The sequence below is a fragment of the Lepisma saccharinum genome, chromosome 14 (assembly GCF_977018435.1).
Source record: "Lepisma saccharinum chromosome 14, izLepSacc3.1, whole genome shotgun sequence".
Lineage (NCBI taxonomy): Eukaryota > Metazoa > Arthropoda > Insecta > Zygentoma > Lepismatidae > Lepisma > Lepisma saccharinum.
In genome coordinates, this window is record NC_139242.1 from 19,656,437 (window position 1) to 19,680,520 (window position 24,084).

General features: G+C 41.2%; 1 protein-coding gene across 2 annotated transcripts in view; it reads left to right on the forward strand.

The window, feature by feature from the left end:
- Positions 1-24,084, forward strand: part of LOC145998439 (leucine-rich repeat-containing protein 23-like) — a 256,171-nt gene that overhangs the window by 226,851 nt on the left and 5,236 nt on the right. The window lies entirely within an intron of this gene.

Below are 24,084 nucleotides of genomic sequence, written 5' to 3' on the forward strand. Positions count from 1 at the left end.
GATGCACCAGAATGCACCTTTTTTGATGATGCATTTAAATGTTTCGTGTGAGCTACAAAAACTCTGTAGCTCAGACCAAACGTTTAAGTGCATCATCCAAAAAGATGCAGGAAGGTGCATCAACTGATGCATTAAAGTGCATCTCGACTGAAAGAAATCCTCACTGGAATCAAATGATGCACTTTGGTGTTTCTTTCACGACATACGAAAAATGCACCCAAATGCATCAAATGTGAATCTGATTCTTTGAAGAAGCCATAAAACACACTTTAGTGCATCAATCCATGCATTCCGGTGCATCTGTACGAGGCTGAGTCAAATGAAAATTTTAAAAGTGCTGTAAAATATATATGTATTCAGTGTGAAACAAATGGTTATCATTTTTCTACATAATCCCCTCCACATTGAATGCAAGTTTCCCATTGTTTACAAAGTGCTAGTAGGCCCGGGGGAAAAAGTATTTTGTTTGGTTGCGTAACCACGTGACCTCGTCATCAGAACGAAACTTCTGTCCTTCTAGGCCCTCTCTAAGTGATCCAAACAAGTGGTAATCACTTGGAGCCAAATGTGGGGAGTAAGGAGGATGGGGTAGGCACTCAAAATGCAAGTCGTTAATTGTCGCAACAGTCATTCGGACAGTATGTGGCTGCTGCAAAATGACACCTGACGACAGCAGTCCGCGACGCTTTGACCTTATTGCAGGTTTCAGATGGTTCTTCATGAGATCACAATATGAAGCACTAGTTACTGTGTGTCCCCTAGGCGTGTAGTGCTCCAGAATAACGCCGGATTGGTCCCAGAAAAGGGTCAGCATAACCTTACGACGACTGGTCACAAACACTCTTCTACCACCTCTTGGAGAGAAAGTAAAGTACGAGCAATAGCACAACCAAATCTCATCACAATAGCATAAATATTAAACATTTTATGACACTTTTGAGATTTTAATTTGTCTCCTTCTCGTATTCACAAATTTTCTCACATTATCGTATCTTTCGGACCATAAGACGCATTTTTTTCTTTTAAAAATATCCTCTACATTTTGTATCTTGGGCCTCGAAAGTAGTTTAGTGCATGCTAATTAAAAGCTAACAGTTTCCACCCCAACGTGAGAGACCACGAGGCTTTCAGAAATATTGTAGGCGGATAAATCCTTCCTCTCTTGCCCTCATATTTCACTTATGTGCAAGGCTGTTATCAGAGCGGGTGTACCGTAATGTCCACGGAAGTTTTATCTGGAAATCAAGAGTGCGTCGTATGATAGTTCTTATAGCTCGAGAAGTAGGGCAAAGGTTGAACTTTTCTTTTACATATGCTGACGATTTAAAAATAATGAGGGAGGAAGTAAAATGTGATTCAGAACTACTGAGTGCTTCAAGAGTCATACAACCCTTACATGAACATCGTTACACTCATTCACACGAGGTTTTCTGCAGTATATGGCCTCCCAGATGGCGTGGCGGGTTCGATAACAGGTGGAGGCACAAGTGGTTCGGATCCCAGTCCCGATTAGCCTTTCTGTGTATAAGGTGGACTTCAAATCAAAACTCAAACTCATTTTCTGCAGTATAAAGTCTTGTCTATTCAATTATTTTCAAATATTTTTAATTGGCAGTTTACTCGATACGAGAAATTCTAGAAACTAAGTAATGGCTAAACCGAGAGTCATTTTTTCATCCAAAATGGCAAATCCGGGTGAGAAAAGGGCCTCCTGGAATTATTTCAGGGAAATATTTTCGAGTTTTGTAGTTGGTGTCACCCTTTCCTGTGGTTTGCGACCGGTAAGGAGTCACGTGCTTCACTTAATGGATTTGGAAGTAGCAATTTTATGGACGGCGTGGGTTTGGTGAAATAATATGAACAATAGAAATCGTTAAGCCATCAACTATTGGACTTCAGTGGCTCACATGAAGTATATGTCTCCGGTTCGACACCCCTACCGACGCCTATGATGATGATATGATGAAATTGATTAAGGGACACTCATAAACACCACCCATGCTCCAGGTGGGATTTGAGCTGGCTGTAGTCATTAACACAGGCAAAGGCTCCACTTCAAGATTCGGAATCGGTTGACTTCCAGAGTCTGGACGTTCTAGCAACAGAAGTCATTGTAGACGTTGTTGAAGATGTTGTGTCGGTGTGGAAGCTCTGATTCAGCCCCTCCCCCACGAGAAAGAGAGCTAAGGAAGGTGCCCAGGACAACAGAGAGAACAAAGCGAAGCATTAACATTCTGGCAGCCTTTTCAGATGGAATATGGGAGGGTAATGAGACATAGGACTTCGCCCATAGAAAATATGTCTTTTAATCTCCCAGCAGATCCTGAACACAGGAGGCTTTTGGGAGCATTAGCAACGGAAAGCCACGATTTGCATTTCTTCATTTATTACGGTGATTGATACTTCATGACAGTGCATGTGGCAGACACCTCTTCTTAATTTGGTGCTGCTTTAAACATTCCTTTAGTTTCACTTCAAACATCGGAACCAGTTACGCAACGACTCTCGAGCAACTTTTCAAAATATCATTAGTCATTCTGGGAGAGGAATTATACACTCAGAATGACGCATACAATTTTTTTCCCTTAAAAGAAGGGGAAAACCAATTATTCACAAAACTTTCGAGAAAGCTACTTGTTGGAAATAGATAGGGAGAGCCGATAGAATATTAATAAAACATAAAGTGCTAGTTTTTGTTTTGCCGAAACCAGTCGCGTTTTCTTGATAAACCGACCACAAAATAATAAAGAAAGAAAGATTGGAAGTATTCGGGAATGAGAAATTACCATAAATACGCGCTTCTTTCTTTGACGATGAGCGCATTTCTCATAAATATTTCCCATTAATAAGCTCCATACGCGTTCTCCTTAACTCTCCTAATAAATTTAAAGTTAATTTCGATACGATCAAATAGATCATTCGTTTCTTCAGTGGGCCTCGTTCGGTTTTCAAGTCACGTGTTTCACCTTCCTCCGGACCAAAAATAGAGTATGAAATATCTCGCGGATAATCGATCGTGAAGCGCAAAAATCTGTTAAAAAGTACCTGGCCGGTGAATAAAGAAAACGGACGTAATAAATATGTATGCGTTGATTGGAATTATCACGTGAATTTCATGCGAGATTAGGAAACAGGCCTGGTTCAAGATGGACGCCCTGCGTTTTTGCTGCAAAACTCCATCGTACACGAAAGTTCAAGAGTTTTCTTCCCTCCAAACGATGTTCCCCCTTCGCTCGCCTCAGTCTTTGAAGTGTGTGGTTCTTTTGTGGTGACCTTGGGGGAGAGTGAGAGATTGAAGTCTTGCTGTGGCTGTTCACTCCATTTTCGTTGCTGCCTGATAAGCATATCCTCTGTTCTGCTGGATTAGGTCTAAATAAGGGGATAGCTGTTGAGATACAAGATCACTCGGTGCCAGTGTTTATGGCAATTAAGCCTTTCCCACTTTCTCGTTTTACACCACTGCAGTCGCTGTAAATATTTCCACGTGTGCTTAGTGCGACACGTGAACATACTTAATGCACATCCGTCGTGCACAGGGATGCAATAAAGAAAAATAATGTACTTATCATCGTTTTCCGAGACTGTCGACATGGTTTCGGTGGACGGTGAAATATTATATAAACGAAGTGCTTGCCAGAGATGCAGTGACACGTGGGAATTCCGATGAGATTTGTTTTTCCACCGATGTTCCTGCGTGGAGTGGCTCTGCGGTTCACCCAGCCTCTGGGACCTTGAGGTGGAGGCGGCTCGAGCGTGGTACTGATCCCATCACCTCCAAACGACCAAGATTGTGTATATTTGAGTTTGTTCGCTCTAAGTCCACTTTATTCATGGGCTAATCAGGTTGACCTAGTACCTCCACCGGTATCGAACCCGGGATCCCTTGATTACAAAGCGACGACGTTACCACTACGCCATCGGGGAGGCCCAAAGATTGTGAATATGTGGGATCCTACCTCCACATCCCACATATGCCTTCACGGTATGTTGTAATGTACAGGCGGTGGTTTTACCTTTACCTTTCACAATTTGCTTACTCTTGAAATAGGATTGATTGAATTATTTTACGTCACTTTTCTGCCACTTTCGGCAGATGAGAATGAGTGATGATATGGTGAAATTGATGATGCGACACTCCCAAAGAACATTCCCAGGCCAAGAATCGACCCCGAGACCCTTGACGTCTTAGCCTTGAACTAGACATCACCATTAATCTCGTAAATTAGTAGCACGTCCGACAATTACACCAGATGCTGATATGGTCTTGTTTTGTTTATATTTCGAAATGCTTCCTGTGTGCTCAAGGAGGATGTACGAATAATTTGGCTCCACACAGATACCCACACCAGTGCATTACTCCCCCCTCCATTTTACTCTTTGGTGTAATTTGGAAATATAGTGTAATATATATTTATTTATTTATTCAAGTATTGGATTATACTGCTGAAAAAAACATACAAGCCTTATACAGCAGTTTATTACAATATATAAATGACATAAACAATATGTACAATAATAAATAAATAAGTGTACTTACATGATAAAAGATACTAAGAAGATTAATTTACCTTGAAATAAAAGAATTACAAATTAAAAATACAATACACTCACTTATACTAAAATACACGTTAATAGTAAAATTACACATGCTATTTTAATAATAATAGGTCATTAGACTCCAGCGGATTATGAGCGTATTGGGATGTAAGAAAATTAAAATACCTATTATTTCTAAAATGGGAAATGACAGAAATTGCAGAGCAGTTATTTCGAAGTGCATAGTGACGAGTCTTTAGAGTAATTTTAGATAATAGGGTACAACATGTTTTCCATTAATTCATTTGCAAATAAAATTGTAATCGTTAGCATTTCTTCTATTCAAGAGACACGAAATATTTAGTTTATCTAACAAATTGTAATATTCAAAATAAAATAAAAAAAGTCTAAATTTAAAGTACAAAAATGAAATAAATCTCTTCTGTACATTTTCAAGCACGGTTTTCATGTTATTGTTACATACACAGTAAATAAAGCCTGAATCACACGGAACTGGATATCCAGTAGGAATACCTTAGTTGGCGCTGGACTGGCTACCCATTTGCTAGATTTCGCCTCACACGATATTTGTTACCTTACTTGTCGATAGACTTTTGTTCCCATAAGACATTGCGCAGAGCATTCTTTAAAGATGGACGAGCAATTTGAAGAATGTTGTAGGAGAATTACTGCTTTGTGCTTTTATTAAAAATTAAAAAAGAAAGTATGGACTAGAGAATGGCTCCAAAGAAGTATGGTAATCAATGAGTACCGAAAAGCTTTTTAATTAACTCGGATATCCATAAATGAGATTCGCAGGATTCATTCACAATTTAAAAAAAATCAAACATTTAATTTAATACACATGTAATAATAAGGATTTTCATTTTCGGTTAATCATATTTGTCACGTACACATCTCATCGCTTTGCAAAAATACCTAAATATTAATGAACAGACAAAAAACCTCCCCTTTGCAAACTCGCAGATTAACTTCACATGGCCAAACTTTCCTCTGATTGGCTGTTGCACAGAATTCAGACGAGGAAAGCCAGTAGCAATTAGAACATGTCCTATTCCTCCAAATCAGTCAAGCAGCCAGCCAGGCAGCCATCACATCCGGGCAGGTAGCCAGTTCAGCGCCAACTAACTGGATATCCAGTTCCGTGTGATTCGGCATTAACTGAAGTAGAATAGATTGTTTGAATTTGACCATTATCTTTGGAGCTTCCGCTTCCAACCTTTGGAGGCATCCTTCACAAACAAGGAATGAGCTCGACTGGGCAACTTTGTCGAGTCGGTTTTGCTATTCAATAACCATGGCAACTAGAAAATCAAAGGGTACTAGTTGGTGTGGAAAAAGTGTAGTTTCCAGTTAATTGGCACTGGTCCAACTGGAAACGGAACACTTTCTCGAATTATTTTAGAGGAAAAATTTTGTGTTTGAAACGAATGGTCAGCAATTCGCAGTTGATCCACATAGTAGGGCAAAATTCTTGTGGTTATAGCTATACCTAGTACATGCTTCTACCAAATAAGTAAAGCATGATAATTTAAACTTTGCGCAAATGTATTATGAAGGAAGAGGAGCAATTATACACAAAGTGCAATACAGAGTCGTCTACTTCATTTACACTACGTTCTGGAGCGGTGTATGGTCCCGTGGTACGTGCTAACCAATCACATGAACGCTGAAAGCGGTAGACAAGCATTTGTTAAATACACTGAGATGTACGTACCTACCTGCACTACAGCTAGTGTCAAAAAGTGTAGGAAACAACCTGTTATCAATATCCAAGACGGTCTCGTGTTCGGCCCCTTCCCTCTCCACACCGTGGCCATCACAGCGCGCTATGACACCAGAGGTCCCGGGTTCGAATCCCGGCATGAGCACGGGTATTGTACGTGAGTGGCTTCATCACTTTCATCATAGCATCACTCATTCTCAACTTCGCGATTAGCCAACAGTGACAGAAAAGCGAGGTAAAATAAACCAAAATTAGTCAATCAATAGAAAATTTAGCCAAATTTAAACAACAAATTATGATGTTAACTATGAATACTGACTCAGTGCCTCATTAACCTCATTGCCTCCTTCACATATACTTACTTAATTTTCATTTCTTGTGTGTTTCAATTATATAGGTACACTTGTAATTTTCTATATTTTGTACATTTATAAACATTTATAGTTATACACATTTAGCAGAATTGTATAGCTTAACAAATTAATTCATGCAGGGCAAAAAGCTGCTTTTGTAGTAAGATAATGTGTGTAAAATAAACTGTAAGCTTAAGGGTAACCCTACTTCAAATAAATAATAATAATAATAAAAATGAAACACACACACACACACACACACACACACAGAGAGAGGGGGGATGTAATTGTGGCGGGTATGGCATAAGCAGGTATGTTGTAACAGTTGAGCAGCTGAAATCAAGTCATCGTGTGACGACATTTGCAAATTCCTTCCTCTTCTGCTCCATCAAAATGCCTGAACAGCGCTTGGGGGAATTTCAGAAAGAAAACACATCTCCTTAGATATGTTGGAGGACTTCTCAATTGCCGCCATTCGAGTAGTTTCTTCCCTCGTGAACACATACTCCAATTAGCAGACTGCTGCTCTCCTTAAGATTAAGAAATCACGTCGTCCAACATGCAACCCTGTCAATTTTTAGCACATGTGTACAAACGTTTCATCGGTTAATGTGTGAATAAATAGTCTCACGTCACTAATTGCTTTGCCTGGGCTTTCACATATATTTGATTCTCGAGAGGAGACTCCGGCTGAAGAATGTTGTTTAACCAGACTAATAAGAAAGATGTGTCTTGCGTTGACTTCCTTCCCTCCAGTTTTCTTTTTTGGAACTTGAAAAGGACGTGAGTTAAGGCGTAGCATGTGATTTTCTGCTCCTTCCAAATCCTTTTCTTCCCTCGGTTTCTTTAAACCGGTATCACGATATTCTTGTCCAGTTCTTAAGATCGCGCAAAGATGGAATGTCCCATTGTTGCCGCATTCCCTCACATCTCGGCGAGAAATTCTTCAGGAAGAAAAAGGGGTTCTGAACAATTTACATTCTGTATTCACTTTTCCAAAAGGTATTGTGTTGCATCAAGTCGTGGTGTGCCGCCGGGGTTGCCCCCTTTGAGGAGCACCCGTGTTGTTCTACTCTGTGGAACAACGAGCATTGTATGCAACCTTATGAGATCTCCAGTACCACTTTGCCGCGTTATACAACTGAAGGGTGGTGAATCCAGTGAATTCTTCCCACCATCCCCTCTGGATTTTATATCCAACACAGAGAGAGGAAAAAGTTTGCTTGGAATAACTTTAAAATGGTTTCTGGTAACCAAATTTCTGAATAAATTGGCGGCAAACATATGCTTGTTCGCCGGTGCCAAATGCTTGTTATAAATTTATGTTCGAGTTGCTACATAATTTAGTCAAAATTTGTTTCTGGTTAACAAACATCTTAACACAACGTTTTGTGTTAATTCAAACCAATCAGTTTTTGTTTCAATCGGGGAGGAATCCACCCACCCCCTCCCCTCTATAAAGTACGTACGCTACCATCTCACATTAATAATTTTCAGCAACACAATTTTAAGGTGAGAAAATGACAACTGAGAGGGAAAGAGAAAAGGCGGAAAGGAGATTGCAAGAGTCAGAAAACGAACAGAAAGGTAGAGAGAGAAAAGAGAGGAGAGAGAAAGAGAGAGAGAGAGAGAGAGAGAGAGAGAGATCAGGAAGAGCGAGAGGGATAGTGCCATAGAAGCAGAGTCCGTCTATGGAGGGGAGGACGTGTTCGCTCGCTCTTGAACTCTCCCTCTCTGCCGACAGCCTTTGCCAGTCTGACGAACCTTGAGTGCAGTACACAGTATTTTGTAGTTCTTAAGCTTCATTTTTCTTTCGAGAACCCGGCACCTACAGCTCGCTGTGCATTAATATCTGCAGGCTCTTGCACGTGAAACCGTAACCAGGGTGTAACCCAACGTAAGGTATTCCCTATTACACTCATCACCTACCGTCTGCATGTGCACTTGAGTTCCTTTACAGCATCAGCTTTTATAGTGGGCATAGGAAGCTTGGGTTTATACGAATACGTATTGGCTCGAGTGAAGTATTTGGAAAACAATATGTACAGTCACCGGCAAAAAAATGGTACACTTAGATCCTGAAATACTGGCTTCCCTGCAATGCGTTATGCGTGTTGCATAACTATACGGCCATGACTAGATTTTAATAGTAAATTTTCAATGGCAATTTCTGCTACCGCCGTAGAGTTAGGCAACACACATAACGCTTTTTTGCCGCTGACTGTACGTACAGAATTTCCCTTCAACACATTTATTTTCTACTTAGGAACGGAATCAATCGTTATTAACTTCAATAGTAACAAGTACGTAAACATTTTTCTTAACGTAGAGTATACCATCACAGTGTTGTTAGATACCTAACACATTTCCACTAGTGTTGCCCACGAGACGAGACGAGAAGAGACTTTGGCCTGTCTCGTCTCGTCTTGTGAAAATGCTGTCTCGTCTCGTGTCTCGTCTCGAAAATATTTGTTTGCCCGGTCTCGTGTCTCGTCTCGAAGGGTTCTGTCTCGTCTCGTCTCGTCCCGTCTCGTTTTGTCTCGTCTCGTCTCGTCTCGTTTTGTCTCGTCTCGTCTCGTAAAAGTAATGCAGGATATTATGAAACAAAAGTTATAACTGGGAGACCACAAATATTATTCTCGAAAATTGGTTATCCTGTAATCACTTTGCTCACTGTAGCTATAGTGAGAATAAATATGATTCCTTAATCATAAGAGCATGAGTATATCAAATAAAGTTTGTTGATTATCAATAGCTAGATAATGTATAGAATCTGCCTTGCTTTTCTAGCTCCCATCCACTCTTTATCCATCGTACACGCAGGGAGCTTTCAGACAGAAGGAACACGCGACAGGCGACAAGCCACACGGGGGTTTACACTGAAGTGACAAGCGACAGGATCCCCTTCCGTTCCGTCTATGATAAAAGTATTCACCGCACGGGCAATACCAACAGATCGAGGCGATTCTACGCTCGCTATTAAGATTGGTTGGTTGATTTGGTGTTTTAAGTCCACTTTATGCACAGTAAGGCTAATCGAGACTGGACCTACAGTTTAAAGTGGGATCCGAACCACTTGTGCCTCGCTCGATATTAAGAAAACGACCCAATTGGAGCGACACGCAAGCAACAAGACACACGTGGTGCTTCGGTTCGGAAGGTTACGTTTACTGAGGGTTCGTATCCAAGCGAAACATGTTGCTTGTCGCTTCTCTCCTGTGACTTGTTCAATGTGACTAGCGACACGGAAGTATCACACTGAAACAACGAACGACAGGGACACTTCAGTTTATAAGCAAGCATTCATCGCGCATGCGCGGATAACAACCCTCGCGACTATATTGTCTATACGGTATCCAGAAAACGGCCTAAGCAGAACAACAAGCAAGCGACAAGGGAGACTTGCAGCTTCGGTTCGAAGAGTTTGCTGTGAGCAAGATTTCTTCACACCAAAGTTACATTCGACAAGCGACACGAGTCGCTTGGAGGCGAACTTTCAGTAGACAATGCAACCTTTCGAACAGAAGACACACGAAAAGCTGCACGTGTTGTCTCTTGTAGCCTCGGTCCGTTGTTCACGGATGCGGGGTGAATGTTTTCCTTCAGACTGAAGAGGATTGTGTCGCTTGTCGCTTGGGTGTGAATTATACGTGTCGCTTGTCGCTTCGGTGTGAAATTTCCATAAGATAGCTTTCAGGTTGAAGCGACAGGCGACAAGCGACACAGGGTTTTCGCATGAAAGCAACCAGCGACACGCTCCTTTAGGAAGATTTCAGACCGGAGCGATAAGCGACACGCGACACATGTTGCTTTGGAAAGAGCCAATCAACAGCAATGTTTCACAGCGTAGGAGCATGGCAGGCCGCACAAACCTGGTTCGATTGGTGAAATCCTGAAGCGACACGTGTTACGGGTCGCGTGTCGCTTCGATGTGCAATATCCCTTAGTCTATAAGCAAGCTTTCACTGTGAATTCACTACCAACATGCAGAGGCGACACATTGCACGCTATTAAAAAACGGTCCAGTCCGAACGACACGCAAGCGACAAAGCAACACGTGCCGCTTGCCGGTCTAGTCGCTTCCGTTCGGAAGGATGCATTTATTACTGTTGGTTCATTTCCAAGCGACACTTGTTGCTGCCGCATGTCGCTTATTACTCCTATGACTTCAGGCAATTTTATGTTCCTTACGTCAAAGCAGAGTATCTAATTGCACTAGCTTTTTAGAGCCGCGGTGGTGTAGTTCTTAGGGCGTCTGACTGCCAGGAGGGGGAACCGGGTTTGAATCCCGGAGTGGGTGAATAAAGGTCGGAATTATTCCGCATTGTCCCCGCATAAAGCAGCTCCGGGGTTCAACAGCCTCATATCAATGGGTGCATGGGGGCAATCCTGAAGGGCAAAAGCGGCCGGAGTGTGATGCTGATCACTTCGCCTCCAAAATGACCTTTCCCCCACATCCCGTAAATGTGCCTTCATGGCACTGTGTTATATGCACTTGTAACTTTACCTTTACTTAGGTTTTTAGTGCGAAATCTTTGAAGTTTGCAACCAGAACTCGAGGCTGCTGTGGATTTTGAGAAGAGGGTCGCAAATGAAAGAAGGGTCTGTTTTGGCGAGAAATTTTATTACGATTGTCGCCAGTATGCCTGGAACAGGGCCGTAGAAAACAATGGCAGTGACTACCACCGGATCGTTTTGCGCAAGGATCAATGGAAGAGAACTCTTGGGGTAGCAGATAGTTGCCAGATTTAAGGTATTCTGAGGAAATTTCAGTAGGATGATACAGGGACACGAGGCTAAAGTCTCGGCAAATTCGTTACGGACAACGTGTGACGAATTAGGATTTTTCGAGGGGGAATCTTACAGATCTTTATTCATGCAATAGAAGCTGTTTTGGGTTTCCAAAGAAAATGCTTTATTCCGAATAAATAAATATTTGCAATTGATTAGTTATTTTGTTTATATTTTTTCGAGACTTGCGAGACGAGACGAGACTTTTCAGGAGCCGTCTCGTCCCGTCTCGTGTCTCGTCTCGAAAACGAGAAGAGACAGGTGGTCAGTCTCGTCCCGTCTCGAATTTTAAAAAGCCTGTCCCGTCTCCGAGACGGGACATGTCTCGTCTCGTGGGCAACACTAATTTCCACTGCTCTACTATTTAAAAATGAGAAGGAAGCATCATTTTTAAAGAGCATAAAATATTATGTAATATTGTAATAGCCAAGGTCGCGAATTTAAACCACACCTTAACTTTTCACAGTTGAAATTTGGATGAAAAATTCGACTTATTTTAGGGTTAATCCGGTAATTGTGTTTTGACATGCATTGTCATTTTGGAGGTAGAGGATAGCAAAAGTGCCGACGCAACGGTCAAGCCGAACGAACGAGAAGACTCGTGTGAAATCAGAATAAGAGAACCCTTATCTGTCTTGTAGAATGCTTTTACTGGCGTCTCAAAAATCCACAAGACACACGGAAGAATGCTTGAACTGGCGTTTCAAAAATCCAGAGGACACACGGAAGAATGCTTGTACTGGCGTTTCAAAAATCCAGAGGACATTCGGAAGAATGCTTTTACTGGCGTTTCAAAAATCCAGAAGACACACGGAAGAATGCTTGTACTGGCGTTTCAAAAATCCAGAGAACATACGGAAGAATGCTTGTACTTGTGTTCAAAAATCCAGAGGACATTAGTGTTGCCCACGAGACGAGACTTTGGCCTGTCTCGTCTCGTGGAAATGCTGTCTCGTCTCGAAAATATTCGTTTGTCTTATGACACATGGTCAATCTCGTCTCGTCTCGAATTTTTAAAAGCCTGTCCCGTCTCGTCCCGTGGGCAACACTAGAGGACATACGGAAGAATGCTTGAACTGGCGTTTCAAAAATCCAGAGGACACACGGAAGAATGCTTGTACTGGCGTTTCAAAAATCCAGAGGACACACGGAAGAATGCTTGTACTGGCGTTTCAAAAATCCAGAGGACATTCGGAAGAATGCTTTTACTGGCGTTTCAAAAATCCAGAAGACACACGGAAGAATGCTTGTACTGGCGTTTCAAAAATCCAGAGGACACACGGAAGAATGCTTGTACTGGCGTTTCAAAAATCCAGAGGACATTCGGAAGAATGCTTTTACTGGCGTCTCAAAAATCCACAAGACACACGGAAGAATGCTTGAACTGGCGTTTCAAAAATCCAGAGGACACACGGAAGAATGCTTTTACTGGCGTTTCAAAAATCCAGAAGACACACGGAAGAATGCTTGTACTGGCGTTTCAAAAATCCAGAGGACATTCGGAAGAATGCTTTTACTGGCGTCTCAAAAATCCACAAGACACACGGAAGAATGCTTGAACTGGCGTTTCAAAAATCCAGAGGACACACGGAAGAATGCTTTTACTGGCGTTTCAAAAATCCAGAAGACACACGGAAGAATGCTTGTACTGGCGTTTCAAAAATCCAGAGGACATTCGGAAGAATGCTTTTACTGGCGTTTCAAAAATCCACAAGACACACGGAAGAATGCTTGAACTGGCGTTTCAAAAATCCAGAGGACACACGGAAGAATGCTTTTACTGGCGTTTCAAAAATCCAGAAGACACACGGAAGAATGCTTGTACTGGCGTTTCAAAAATCCAGAGGACATTCGGAAGAATGCTTTTACTGGCGTCTCAAAAATCCACAAGACACACGGAAGAATGCTTGAACTGGCGTTTCAAAAATCCAGAGGACACACGGAAGAATGCTTGTACTGGCGTTTCAAAAATCCAGAGGACATTCGGAAGAATGCTTTTACTGGCGTTTCAAAAATCCAGAAGACACACGGAAGAATGCTTGTACTGGCGTTTCAAAAATCCAGAGAACATACGGAAGAATGCTTGTACTTGTGTTCAAAAATCCAGAGGACATTAGTGTTGCCCACGAGACGAGACTTTGGCCTGTCTCGTCTCGTGGAAATGCTGTCTCGTCTCGAAAATATTCGTTTGTCTTATGACACATGGTCAATCTCGTCTCGTCTCGAATTTTTAAAAGCCTGTCCCGTCTCGTCCCGTGGGCAACACTAGAGGACATACGGAAGAATGCTTGTACTGGCGTTTCAAAAATCCAGAGGACACACGGAAGAATGCTTTTCTTGCATGCACTGCACACTCACAAAAATACTTTCTACAGCTGCTGATATTGGAACAGCGTGCAGAGGAACAGAAGTGAAAACAATCGAAACATCTTTGTCAAACTTCTTGATCTGTGATGAAGAAATCACAATGGTGGATTGCGTTCTTTTTTAACATAAAGAGAAAGAAACAGCCGCAGATAAGACATGGCAGGAATTCCAGCAGGAACGGAATCTAGTTTAAAATATGCTTTACGCTGAGAATGCGAGGTCTTCTTTCGTCTGGAAGAATGTATTCCGGGCTCTCGTGGCATTACCAATCTTAGCATCTTTTTTTTTCGGAAAAGACGGAAAGTATTCCGCGATCTTTCTTGGTCTTGTTTCGATTCTTAGACTTGAAATTTAAGGACTTTTTTTTCGCGAGGAACGCAAAGATACGTGTAGTGAATTGCGAAATTAAATAATTATTCCTGGACAGTGCCGCCAACTTATAAGGAGCCGTGGGGCTCGAACCCACCCGAATAATTTGTCGTATTATTATTATTATATATTTGTTATCACGATTCGTGGTAAATTGATTATTGAAATCAGAAAATAACATTTTTTAAAACAAAATATGTAAGGATGCATTGTTGGTGTGCATTAGAGTCCTGCATGGAACCACTTTCGCTCGCTCGAACTCTTTCGAGTTAACACCCTCGAGCGTATACAATGGAATATCATTTTAATGTGACAATAACCGTAGACGCATATATGTAAAAATATCCGACTTGGTATTTTCAGCCCAGAATCATCTATTTCATCCCTTGTTTTGCCTGTTCGAGAGTTATTCCCTCGAGCGAAGAAGCTCTCGATTACGTACGCTATCTAGCGTCGTCCGTGCGAACTATTTGGTGCTTGAGCGAAACCCTCTCTCTGCAGCGTTCTAGTGTGCATTAATATCATGATTCTTAGAATGGAGCATTTATGAGATCTTATAGCAAGTGTTTGAGCCCACCCAATGTTTTTCAAAAGTTGGTGCTCCTGCACATGAATATCGTCCATTGTAATACACATAATTCATAATTCTGTCCACATTAAACCAAAAGACAACAAAATGTATTTTTAGAATTTCTAGTGGCCAAATGAAGCCATAATTTAGATATCTTATACAGGCCTAAGGATAGGATACGCAGTACTATGACAATTACTTTTGTCACCAGTCTTTTTTGTAGTTTGTGAGTGTATTTTAGAAATTCGTAAATACTGTAACAACTTTCTGTAGCCAGTTGTGCTTTTTGGCTTTTCTTGGATTTTTGGTTCTAGACGGCGAGGGTAGGAAAACAATACCGAGTTGTGGAATTTTTGACACTAAGGGTGACTTTTACTTGTCCAGCGATTGTCCAAGTTGCCGACCGAGGGGGAGTTCTTTCGCAACACGTGTGAGGACTGCTCTGTTTTTTTCTTCGCCCCCAACACTCCAAGTGGACAACGAGGCTGGAAGAAGGACCTCCGTCCAGCAATTTTTCTAAGCTAACGAACTTCGAGGCGGTTGATTTTTGAAGTTTCAAGTTTTCCTTAAATACCCCTGTACTCCAGAGGACCGACACAGTTTAGCGCCATAACCCGACCGAACACCATCTCCGCGTCACTTTGCGCGAGATACGGAACTTTGCTTTGTTTTAACTTTTCGACCGTGTCGTGTTAATTGTTAACTATGCTTAACTATTACTTAACTGATTAACTATGCGACGCCTTAAGTCAAGATAACCGCACCACGACGCTTTCATAAGGGCGTCTGAGATGAAAGCCACGCGCAGCGACAACTCGCATTGCCAGCCCAGGTGAGAGACAGTACGACAACGGTGAGACGGATGCTACGCCGAGAAAAGGAGAAGAGATAGAGAGAAAGAGAGAGATGAAACGACGTCGCCACTGTTCGTCATAAGACAAAGCGAGATGAAATCGAACAATGTTGCCTGCAATTACTAATTATTTTGGCCAATCCAATCAAAAGTACTATACATCTTCAAAATTAAGAACCTATTTCGCTCACCCTTCGAAATTCTATAAATGTAAAAGACCTACGATTTGTTATTGTTTTTCCTATTCTCGCGCCGAGTATTTATATAATTAATTATTTGACTTTTACCGTGCTCTTTGATATATATATAGGTATTAGAAAAGCTAGGTACTAAATAGTATAGCCGACTTAATCATCTTTAATATATCCTAGTTTATATTACAGTCGTTTGTATTATCAGCAATCGTGTACTTGTAATCAAGTTAATTTCCTCTTGTCATTCATTTAGTGTATGCTTATTCTCTTTGCATAGTAGTGCCTCAACAAGTGTAATGTCAATTATTATTTACTTTTGGAAAATATGACGCCTAGCTAATCGCGTCTCATACGTGACAGAGCGTTGGCTCCGCGCGTATTTACATTGAAAGCAAGCCTAAGGGGCTAATAGAAATCTCAAATGTTGGAAGGTACACGGGAGATAAACCAAACAGGCGATTAGATATTTTATCATATAATGGTATCTTGTGTTCACCCCTGCACCGTGAGTGTGTGAGTGCATGATTGAATGAGAGCGAGGGGATATGTAATGTGTTATATTATCATTGTTGTGTTTATTTTACCGAATACACGTATAGCAATTCTATGTTGCTCAAAGTTGAGAATACTTTCCTTCGGAAAGTTGGGAACTAGGTTTCTTTCTGGGTGGGCTACGTTGCTTCCCTCCCCAGCCAGGGAGGGAGCAGGACGAAGGAATGCGAGAAGTGACAAATGAGCCCTGTATCCCTTCGACTGGACACTGCCCACCGTCGCTGAACTAATTTAGGGAACATGTGGCAGAAACTGGAGGATCCAGAGAACGTCTAGGGGATGCTGTTCCCACGGCTTGGTCAAAACAACGCCGGACAATCTCATTGGGCCAGGGGGACATGTGATCCACCAAAAGCTACAATTTTTGGGAAATAGTTTTGAGGAGAGGACAGTGTGTGACGAGACTTGAAATAGACATTACCCGCCAAGATGTGTTAAGAACACAAGAGTGCGCCAGTAACTGTTATGGTACAGAAGTGTGTTAAGACTCGTGTGATAAGAGTTCGAACCCGGGACAGTGAGGTACCATGAAGTTGTACACGTGTGTGTGGTAAAAGTGTCAGTTTGATTAAAGAGTCAATTGGAGACATGTTTTGGTTTACATGTGACAAGTATATCCTTTTTATGACAAGTGTATCAGTTTCGTGTAAGTATGCTAGGTTTAGTTGTTCATTAATTAAATATGTTAAAAATCTCTACTTCTTTCCCTTATCTGCAAGATTAAGAAATTAAGTATCTGATCACTGGTAAATGCAACGGGTAAACAAGACCAGGTAACGTTAGGTCGAGCTCTTGGCTCATAAATTCCCCTAGCTTCCCTGGCCGAATCCTGGAACGGACCGTTACTAACCCACCAAATCTGTTGTACACGTATATATTCGTTATCCTACAGGCGTTCTAGACTCATTTATATATAGGTATAGATGTATATCTTCGTATGGTCGATATTTTTGGTTTTAGTCCTGAGTTTGAAGCTGTATAGCTTGTCTCCATTGACCAGAAGGGTTATAGTTTTCTATTATTACAACAATTATTATTATTATTATTGCTATAAATGAATAACAGCACCACTTTATGCACGACGTGGCTAACCGCCGGAGGTGTAAATAACCGACCCGGTGACACGAACCTGGAATGAAACCGTTAGCTGGTGGTAGGATTCGTGTTTCCTTAACCGGAGACGCGAACCAAGAACCGACGACCGTCCAATCGGGCGGCCGCGGAACCCTGAACCAACGGACCAGCGGTAGAGTAGTTTGGCACCTCGAACTGGGGACTTCGGTCTCCCGGACGAATTGTCAAACCCTTTACAGTACTTTATCGATATTGGTCGACATAGGTACACTAGTGTATCGGTTTAACACTATATTGACAGATCCGATATCTTTGCGCCCTTGGCAAATATGTGTACTGCAGCTTGACCAAGATAACAATGCAATGGTGCCGCTGTAGTCGAATTTTCAACACTAAGAGAACGGAGGGTGGGTGGCGATGCAATCAGGTGCTTGCATTGTTCCCGTGTTCCTGCGTTGACAAATTGTGCAGCACTGTTAAAGGGCACGACAGGAGTAAAAGCGATACTAACGCCATTGCTCCCAGGCCCAAAGCAAAAATAAGATGGTGGACCTCTAGACTGCAGCTTAGCGCAACAATTCTTAGATTTTGTTATATTTTCTATGAACACGAAGGCATAATTCATATATACTGGTTTCGTAAATTACATGAGAGAGAAAAATATGCCCATACAGTAGGTTTGGCAACATGCTGTGTCTCCGATTCTCATTTCTTTTGTGCCGCGAGCAGCGTTCGGCACCCTGGGACACGAAAATAAACTATGACAGCCGAGTACTATTGAACCGAGCGCTGATTCGTCGCTTTACAGCCGTCAGCGCACAATGTGCTCTGTATAAGTTTTGTTTATCAGGCGAAGCATAAAAAAAGCGTCAAAGGATATTGGTTTTCTACATTCGAGTATTCACATATGCCTTGGAGAAGGTCTTTACGTTCCCACAAACACATGTGACGTACCGAGACCTCTAATATCGACTTTCTCTAAACTATTTCGTCCCCGAGGTGCAAAGAAGAAGCTGGACTTCCTGGGTACCTTGTTTCCATCTATGATCGCCTCATACGTTAAGTACGAAATCCATTTCTCTCTCTCTCTCTATTTGAAGATGCCCTCAAGTGCAAGAAACACCATTGCTCGTACAAGTCACGTATGGATACAGCAAAGAAACGCTGTAGGCAAAAAAAGAGAAAAAAATCACAGGGCCATCGCATTCGCAAATTGCTGGAAGCGAGCGATGTGGTTGTGTGTTGGCGATTTCTTTTTATCGTCGTGTTTTCTTGTTCCCAAGTTAAGATGAAATGGGAACAAACTCTGGTTGTGTACGACGAACCTCAGGATGGAAAAAAAGAGAAAAAAGTGAACACGTAAACTGCGTACGTGACCCGCGAGCTGATCTGCCCGTGTGCAAACTCAATTGAAGGTGTGACAAAAGAGTTTTCATCGCGATGCACTGGGTTAATGGTTGCGAATGTAGATGGGGAGATATAAAGCTGAAATTCCCCTGCGGGAATTGTGGGGAAGAGGAATTTAAGGAGGTTAATTTGGACGTTAAGTAATTTTTTCTACTCAATATATTTCTTGATTGGAAATTTTATGAGTTTCGTAGCTTCTGTTAAGATGGAAGGTTGGCTATATGTTTATCACTTTAACTGCCAGGTCGAATTTTGAATTTTCTCGTGGGAGATCGGAGCTATTTTGATTTGTGTATAATTATTATGCACACGGCCTGTATGATACGGTTTTTGAAATTTCTTCTTCCCTAGGCCATGTGTGTAACAAACACACACTGTAGTCACAAACTAGCCATGGAAACTCATACACACATGTGTTTTCAAAGAAGCTATGTATAACAACTATACACGCTGCCTGCATGTTGTGTATCAATAGGATACACATGGCAGTTAAAATGTTAAAGAACTTACGGATTTTAGTTTTTGGCCACAAATTTATTTGTTAAAGCTTACGACCATTTTATACTGAAATTGTAAGACATGTAACAAATACAATATAGAGAGAGCATAGGAAAAGCTACCCATACATTGTTAACGATGCTCGGAAAGTGTGCTCAGCCAAAGAAAAAACAAAGAACAACAACAACAAAGCCACTCTTCACTTCACTTATATTCATAACAAATATAATTAACACTGAACGTGGGATTGAATCGGCAGTTTACAGCAAAATCCCAAGCACTGAAATGTTTCAAGACAGGGAATCGAACCTCAGACACTTGATTACAACCTGTTCGTTTTAACCACTACGCTATGTGTGAGGGAAGCGCCTTGTTCGCAGAACTATTCCAGCACAATATAATGAAGAAACACTGCAGAAAAGAAACCTAATGAAAATTATTTAGCAATTCGTCGTCTCAGAATATGCCATTCTGATATTCTAAAATGAGGGAGTGGTAAATACATTCTACTAGAAGTTAACATGGATTTAATCTGGATTAAGGTTAGTAGTGCAGAGAAATTAAAGTCGTTTGATTGGCACAGAACATATTAATGAAACAAAATATTCATTACAGAGCAGTATGAAACATAAAACACGTTATACCATGAGCACAACCATATCCGCCCCGTTGTGCCGTTTTAATCACTCTCCGTGTTACCAAAACAAAACAGGCAAGAAACCAGTTTCTTCAAGTCTTCAGTGCAAGAAGGTTCTTCTTAGGGTGCAGTCCACTAGCGTACTAAAGTGTGAAAGTGTGCGGTTGTGATATATAAAAGGTGCCACGAGCGCACAACATCCAATGCTGCGTTGCCACATCTATGATTGTGTAATGGCTAGGTTAGGTTAGGTTAGGTTAGCTTCGACTATGTCTCTGGGGTCTGCTGGTGTCTCCCTCCTTCTGCAGCGATACATTGCCCGTCTTACGAGGCCAAATTCTTTATGAAATAGTGAGGTTATTTAAGTGGAATAAGGTGTTATGAATATAGCCATTCACATAATATGTCAACTTATAAGGACCCAGCCGGGGTCCCTTGAAAGGGGGCAAAAACAGTTGACACAACATGGCAACATCGCCATGGATTTTGTGCGCTCGTGGTATACATTTTTAACCACAAGCGCAAGCAGCGTTTTGTTTGTGCGCTCCCGGCCTACGGCCCTTTAAGTACTGACAATGATAATTTTTCATGTACATTGATTTTTTTTAGTTTCACTAAAACCGAAGTTGAGGGTCCACTATAGCTAACGAAATTTTTAATGAATTTGGGTTCACAGTAGCCGAATGTTTACAACAACCGGGTTCACCATATGCAGAGTTGATTGTATTAGCTTCGTGGAAAGGCGCCAAATTAAAATATTTGGGGGGGGAGGGAAGGAGGTTGCCATAAACAATATTTTATATATGTAAATATATCTGTTCTCCCAGTGAATTTGGGGGGCGGCAGAAAGTGCGCCTATGACGTGTGTTTATAGACAATGGAAGGACAGATCGTGTTGATCTGATTCAAGATGTTGAATGGAGAACCGAAGCAGCCGTTAGCTCTGGTCGATGACACTTAAGAAATCCCTTCCGCCAGTAACTATTAAATGTGATTAATATGCACCGGTATGGATTTAGACGAAATTGGAAAACGCTCTTCTTACGCAACGAGACGCTATGTTCTACGATTCAAGATGCAGTTCTTGTTGAACTCTCCTCTAGGTACTGTTTTGGTGCGTCATTGCCTGCAGGTAAGAGTACGGAACGAGTTTATACCAACGTTTGGTTGGCCGGCCAGGATATCGCAATAAGTATGCACACCCTTATAAAGGTCATGCATTTCTTCGGTAAGTGTTTTTCGGTCTGCAGACAGCACGCGAATGTCAAACGTTCGTGATATACAGTCAAAAACCGATTCACAGAGACGAAAGTGCATTGGCGCGCCCTCATTGGGTGATCAGGAATTCGTAAGGGAAAATAAATGTACATTTTCTTATAAAGTCAATGCCACGAAAGCAATCCGCGCTTACGTCAGAAAATGAAACACGGCCCCTCACCAAGAATGTGTTTGAGTTTAGTGCGACGAGTCATGCGCAACACATGGTTCACATTTGAGAACAACTAGTGCAGCAACACATATGGTGCAGTTCAATGCACCATTCTCAGGACACAAAAGTTTTCAAACTGTGCTAGAATATTATTTGTTACATGCTATTTTTTAATATCCAATTTAATTAAAATAAAGTATTTTCATGGTGTTTAGAAAAATTCATTTGTTACGTGGGTAAATGGAAGATGCAAAAGGGCATTTTGAACACTTCCAGATTTACAAATACGCAGCGACGAAGGTTGTGTAAATAAAGGTAAAATCCAGTTACTTGTTGCTTTGATTATTATTGTACACCGACATACTAAGAATTCCAAATTTCATTTAACCATTTATTCCTTGCTATTTACAACCGTATAAAACTTTCGGACTTTCCTGCCTTCTTCGTGATCCACTTTCCACGTAAGTAGTAATTTAGCCGCAAGATGTCATGGCAGGCCGATATGAAAGTTCTGCCATCTGACGGTGAAGCGAAACACTAACTCTGTTGGCTGCTTTCATGCAGGTTGCCGAGAATCGGATTTGGGAGAGAATCGTGAGAAGTAAGATCAGGGCTTTACAAAGAATTTTACACCTGTGGAAAGTGTGTGTAAAGTCATTTATAGGAGTGTAAGGATAAATTAAGCGCCAAAACATTTGGAAGTGTTGTGGTTGATGAATCACTGTGGAGAAGTGATTTGAATGACTATGTTAGAAGAGAGACATGGGTTAAATGTCCCCAAAGATGACCAATATGCCCCCCAACAGAGAAGAAAATTCACCTCCTTATATTTTAAACTGTGACTATTCTTGTTTTATCTTCTGATGAAGCAAACATGATGTGGTGAAAGCTATAGGCTAACAATAAGTATATGCCAAAACTAGAATTCATTACTTGGAGAAGAAAAGCTTGCTATATGGGGGGTCCAGGAGCCCGAACCTCGAAAGACTTACCAAGTACAAAAATTAAATAATGAAAATGTGCGTTGTTTAACATTTGTTGTATGATTGAGGGTTATTTGTTTCAATTTATTTGAAGGCATCAAATATTTAGTTTTTATAATTCCTTTATTTAACATTAATTTGATGTGTACGTGTGTGTCTAAACAAAAGCTAACGCAGTACAATGACTCTTTTTTTTTTGCATAACAACAACATAATTATTTTATTGGGAGACACTTGACATAAAACTATTCTACTGCACTGTCAAGAACGTATTTAGGGGGGAAGCCCAAGGTTCCGGATCCCCCCGAAAGATTTAACAAGTACTAATATTAATAATATATTGTTTATATATATTTATACTTGTTTAGCATTTGCTGTAAAATGGAGCTTTATTTATTTCCGCCGAACTTCGAATGACAGTACCAAAGATTTTAATGTGAAACATTAATTTTCGTCAACTGGATCTAACATTATTTCTTTTTATTTACTAAATATTCAATTCTTTATCTATTTGGCACTGGTATCCTTGCCAGGGCAGTTACTTTCATACTACACGCTAGATAATAATGAATACATGCTTCTACATACTTATTTTTACACCGTGTTTTACCTATTAATGTAATAATAGCAATACAATATTAATTTAATATTAATTAATTATTATTATTTTAATTTAATATAATTATTTTAATTTAAACTTTATATTTATTATTATTTCTGAGACACTTGGTTCAGACCCCCCTGAAATAAATTTCTAAATATGTTCCTGATAGACAGAAAGAGCATTTTTATGTATAAACGTTAGGGTGCACTAAATGTGACTGCCGCCCTACAATACAAATTACGTATCCCTCCCCCTTCTGGCTTCCAACTCACTATTTCTGTCTTGTTTCAGGATAATCTGCATTAAGTGATACAGCGAACTACGGACGCTCCACTAACGCGCCATTCAGTGCCTCTGTGGAAAGACACCCTTGCATTTATAATGTGTTTACATTAATTTTTATCACGAGTTCTGTTGTCTGCTCAATAATATGCATGACGTTCAGTCACCGGTAAGAAAAATGGGTCACCTAGATTCTGAATTCTCGTTGCTTTGCAAGGCGTTATGTGTGTTGCCTAACGCTACGGCGGTGGTAGAAGTTGCCATTGAAAATATGCTATTAGAATCCACTGATCTCAGTATAGTTAGGCAACACACAAGGTCCTATTTATATTGCCGGTGACTGTACATCAGGCTTGAGCAACTTACTTGCACTTGCGGAGGCCAGTGATCATTCCGTACAGTGCGAACATCCCGCCTGCACGCTGCTCCTCAAGGCCAGTATAAGCAGCAAAGCAGTGGGGAAGCCCCTGGCGTTCATAGGTTTAAATACTCAGTGCCAAGGCGCACTCCCATTCAGGGAACCACCTCCTGTATCATCTGCCATGATCATAATACAACCATACTGCAGTGTTGCTAACCAATCAGGCGACCAGAGGTTTCCCGCTGCACGTACGCGACCGACGAAGCCTCCTGCCTCGTTCACCTCCAACGCCCCATAGTAGAATACCTGATTCGAACGTCAGTTCGGTATCTTTGACACAGCTCGAGAGGAAGCCGGCCGGACTCGTATCTGATTTCGAGCCAGCAGCTGTTTTTCTGAGAAGCGCTGTCGTCACTTTTACCTGCAGTGTTTAGACATCGAACACGAATTGCGATGACGTAACACTCCCAAGGTCA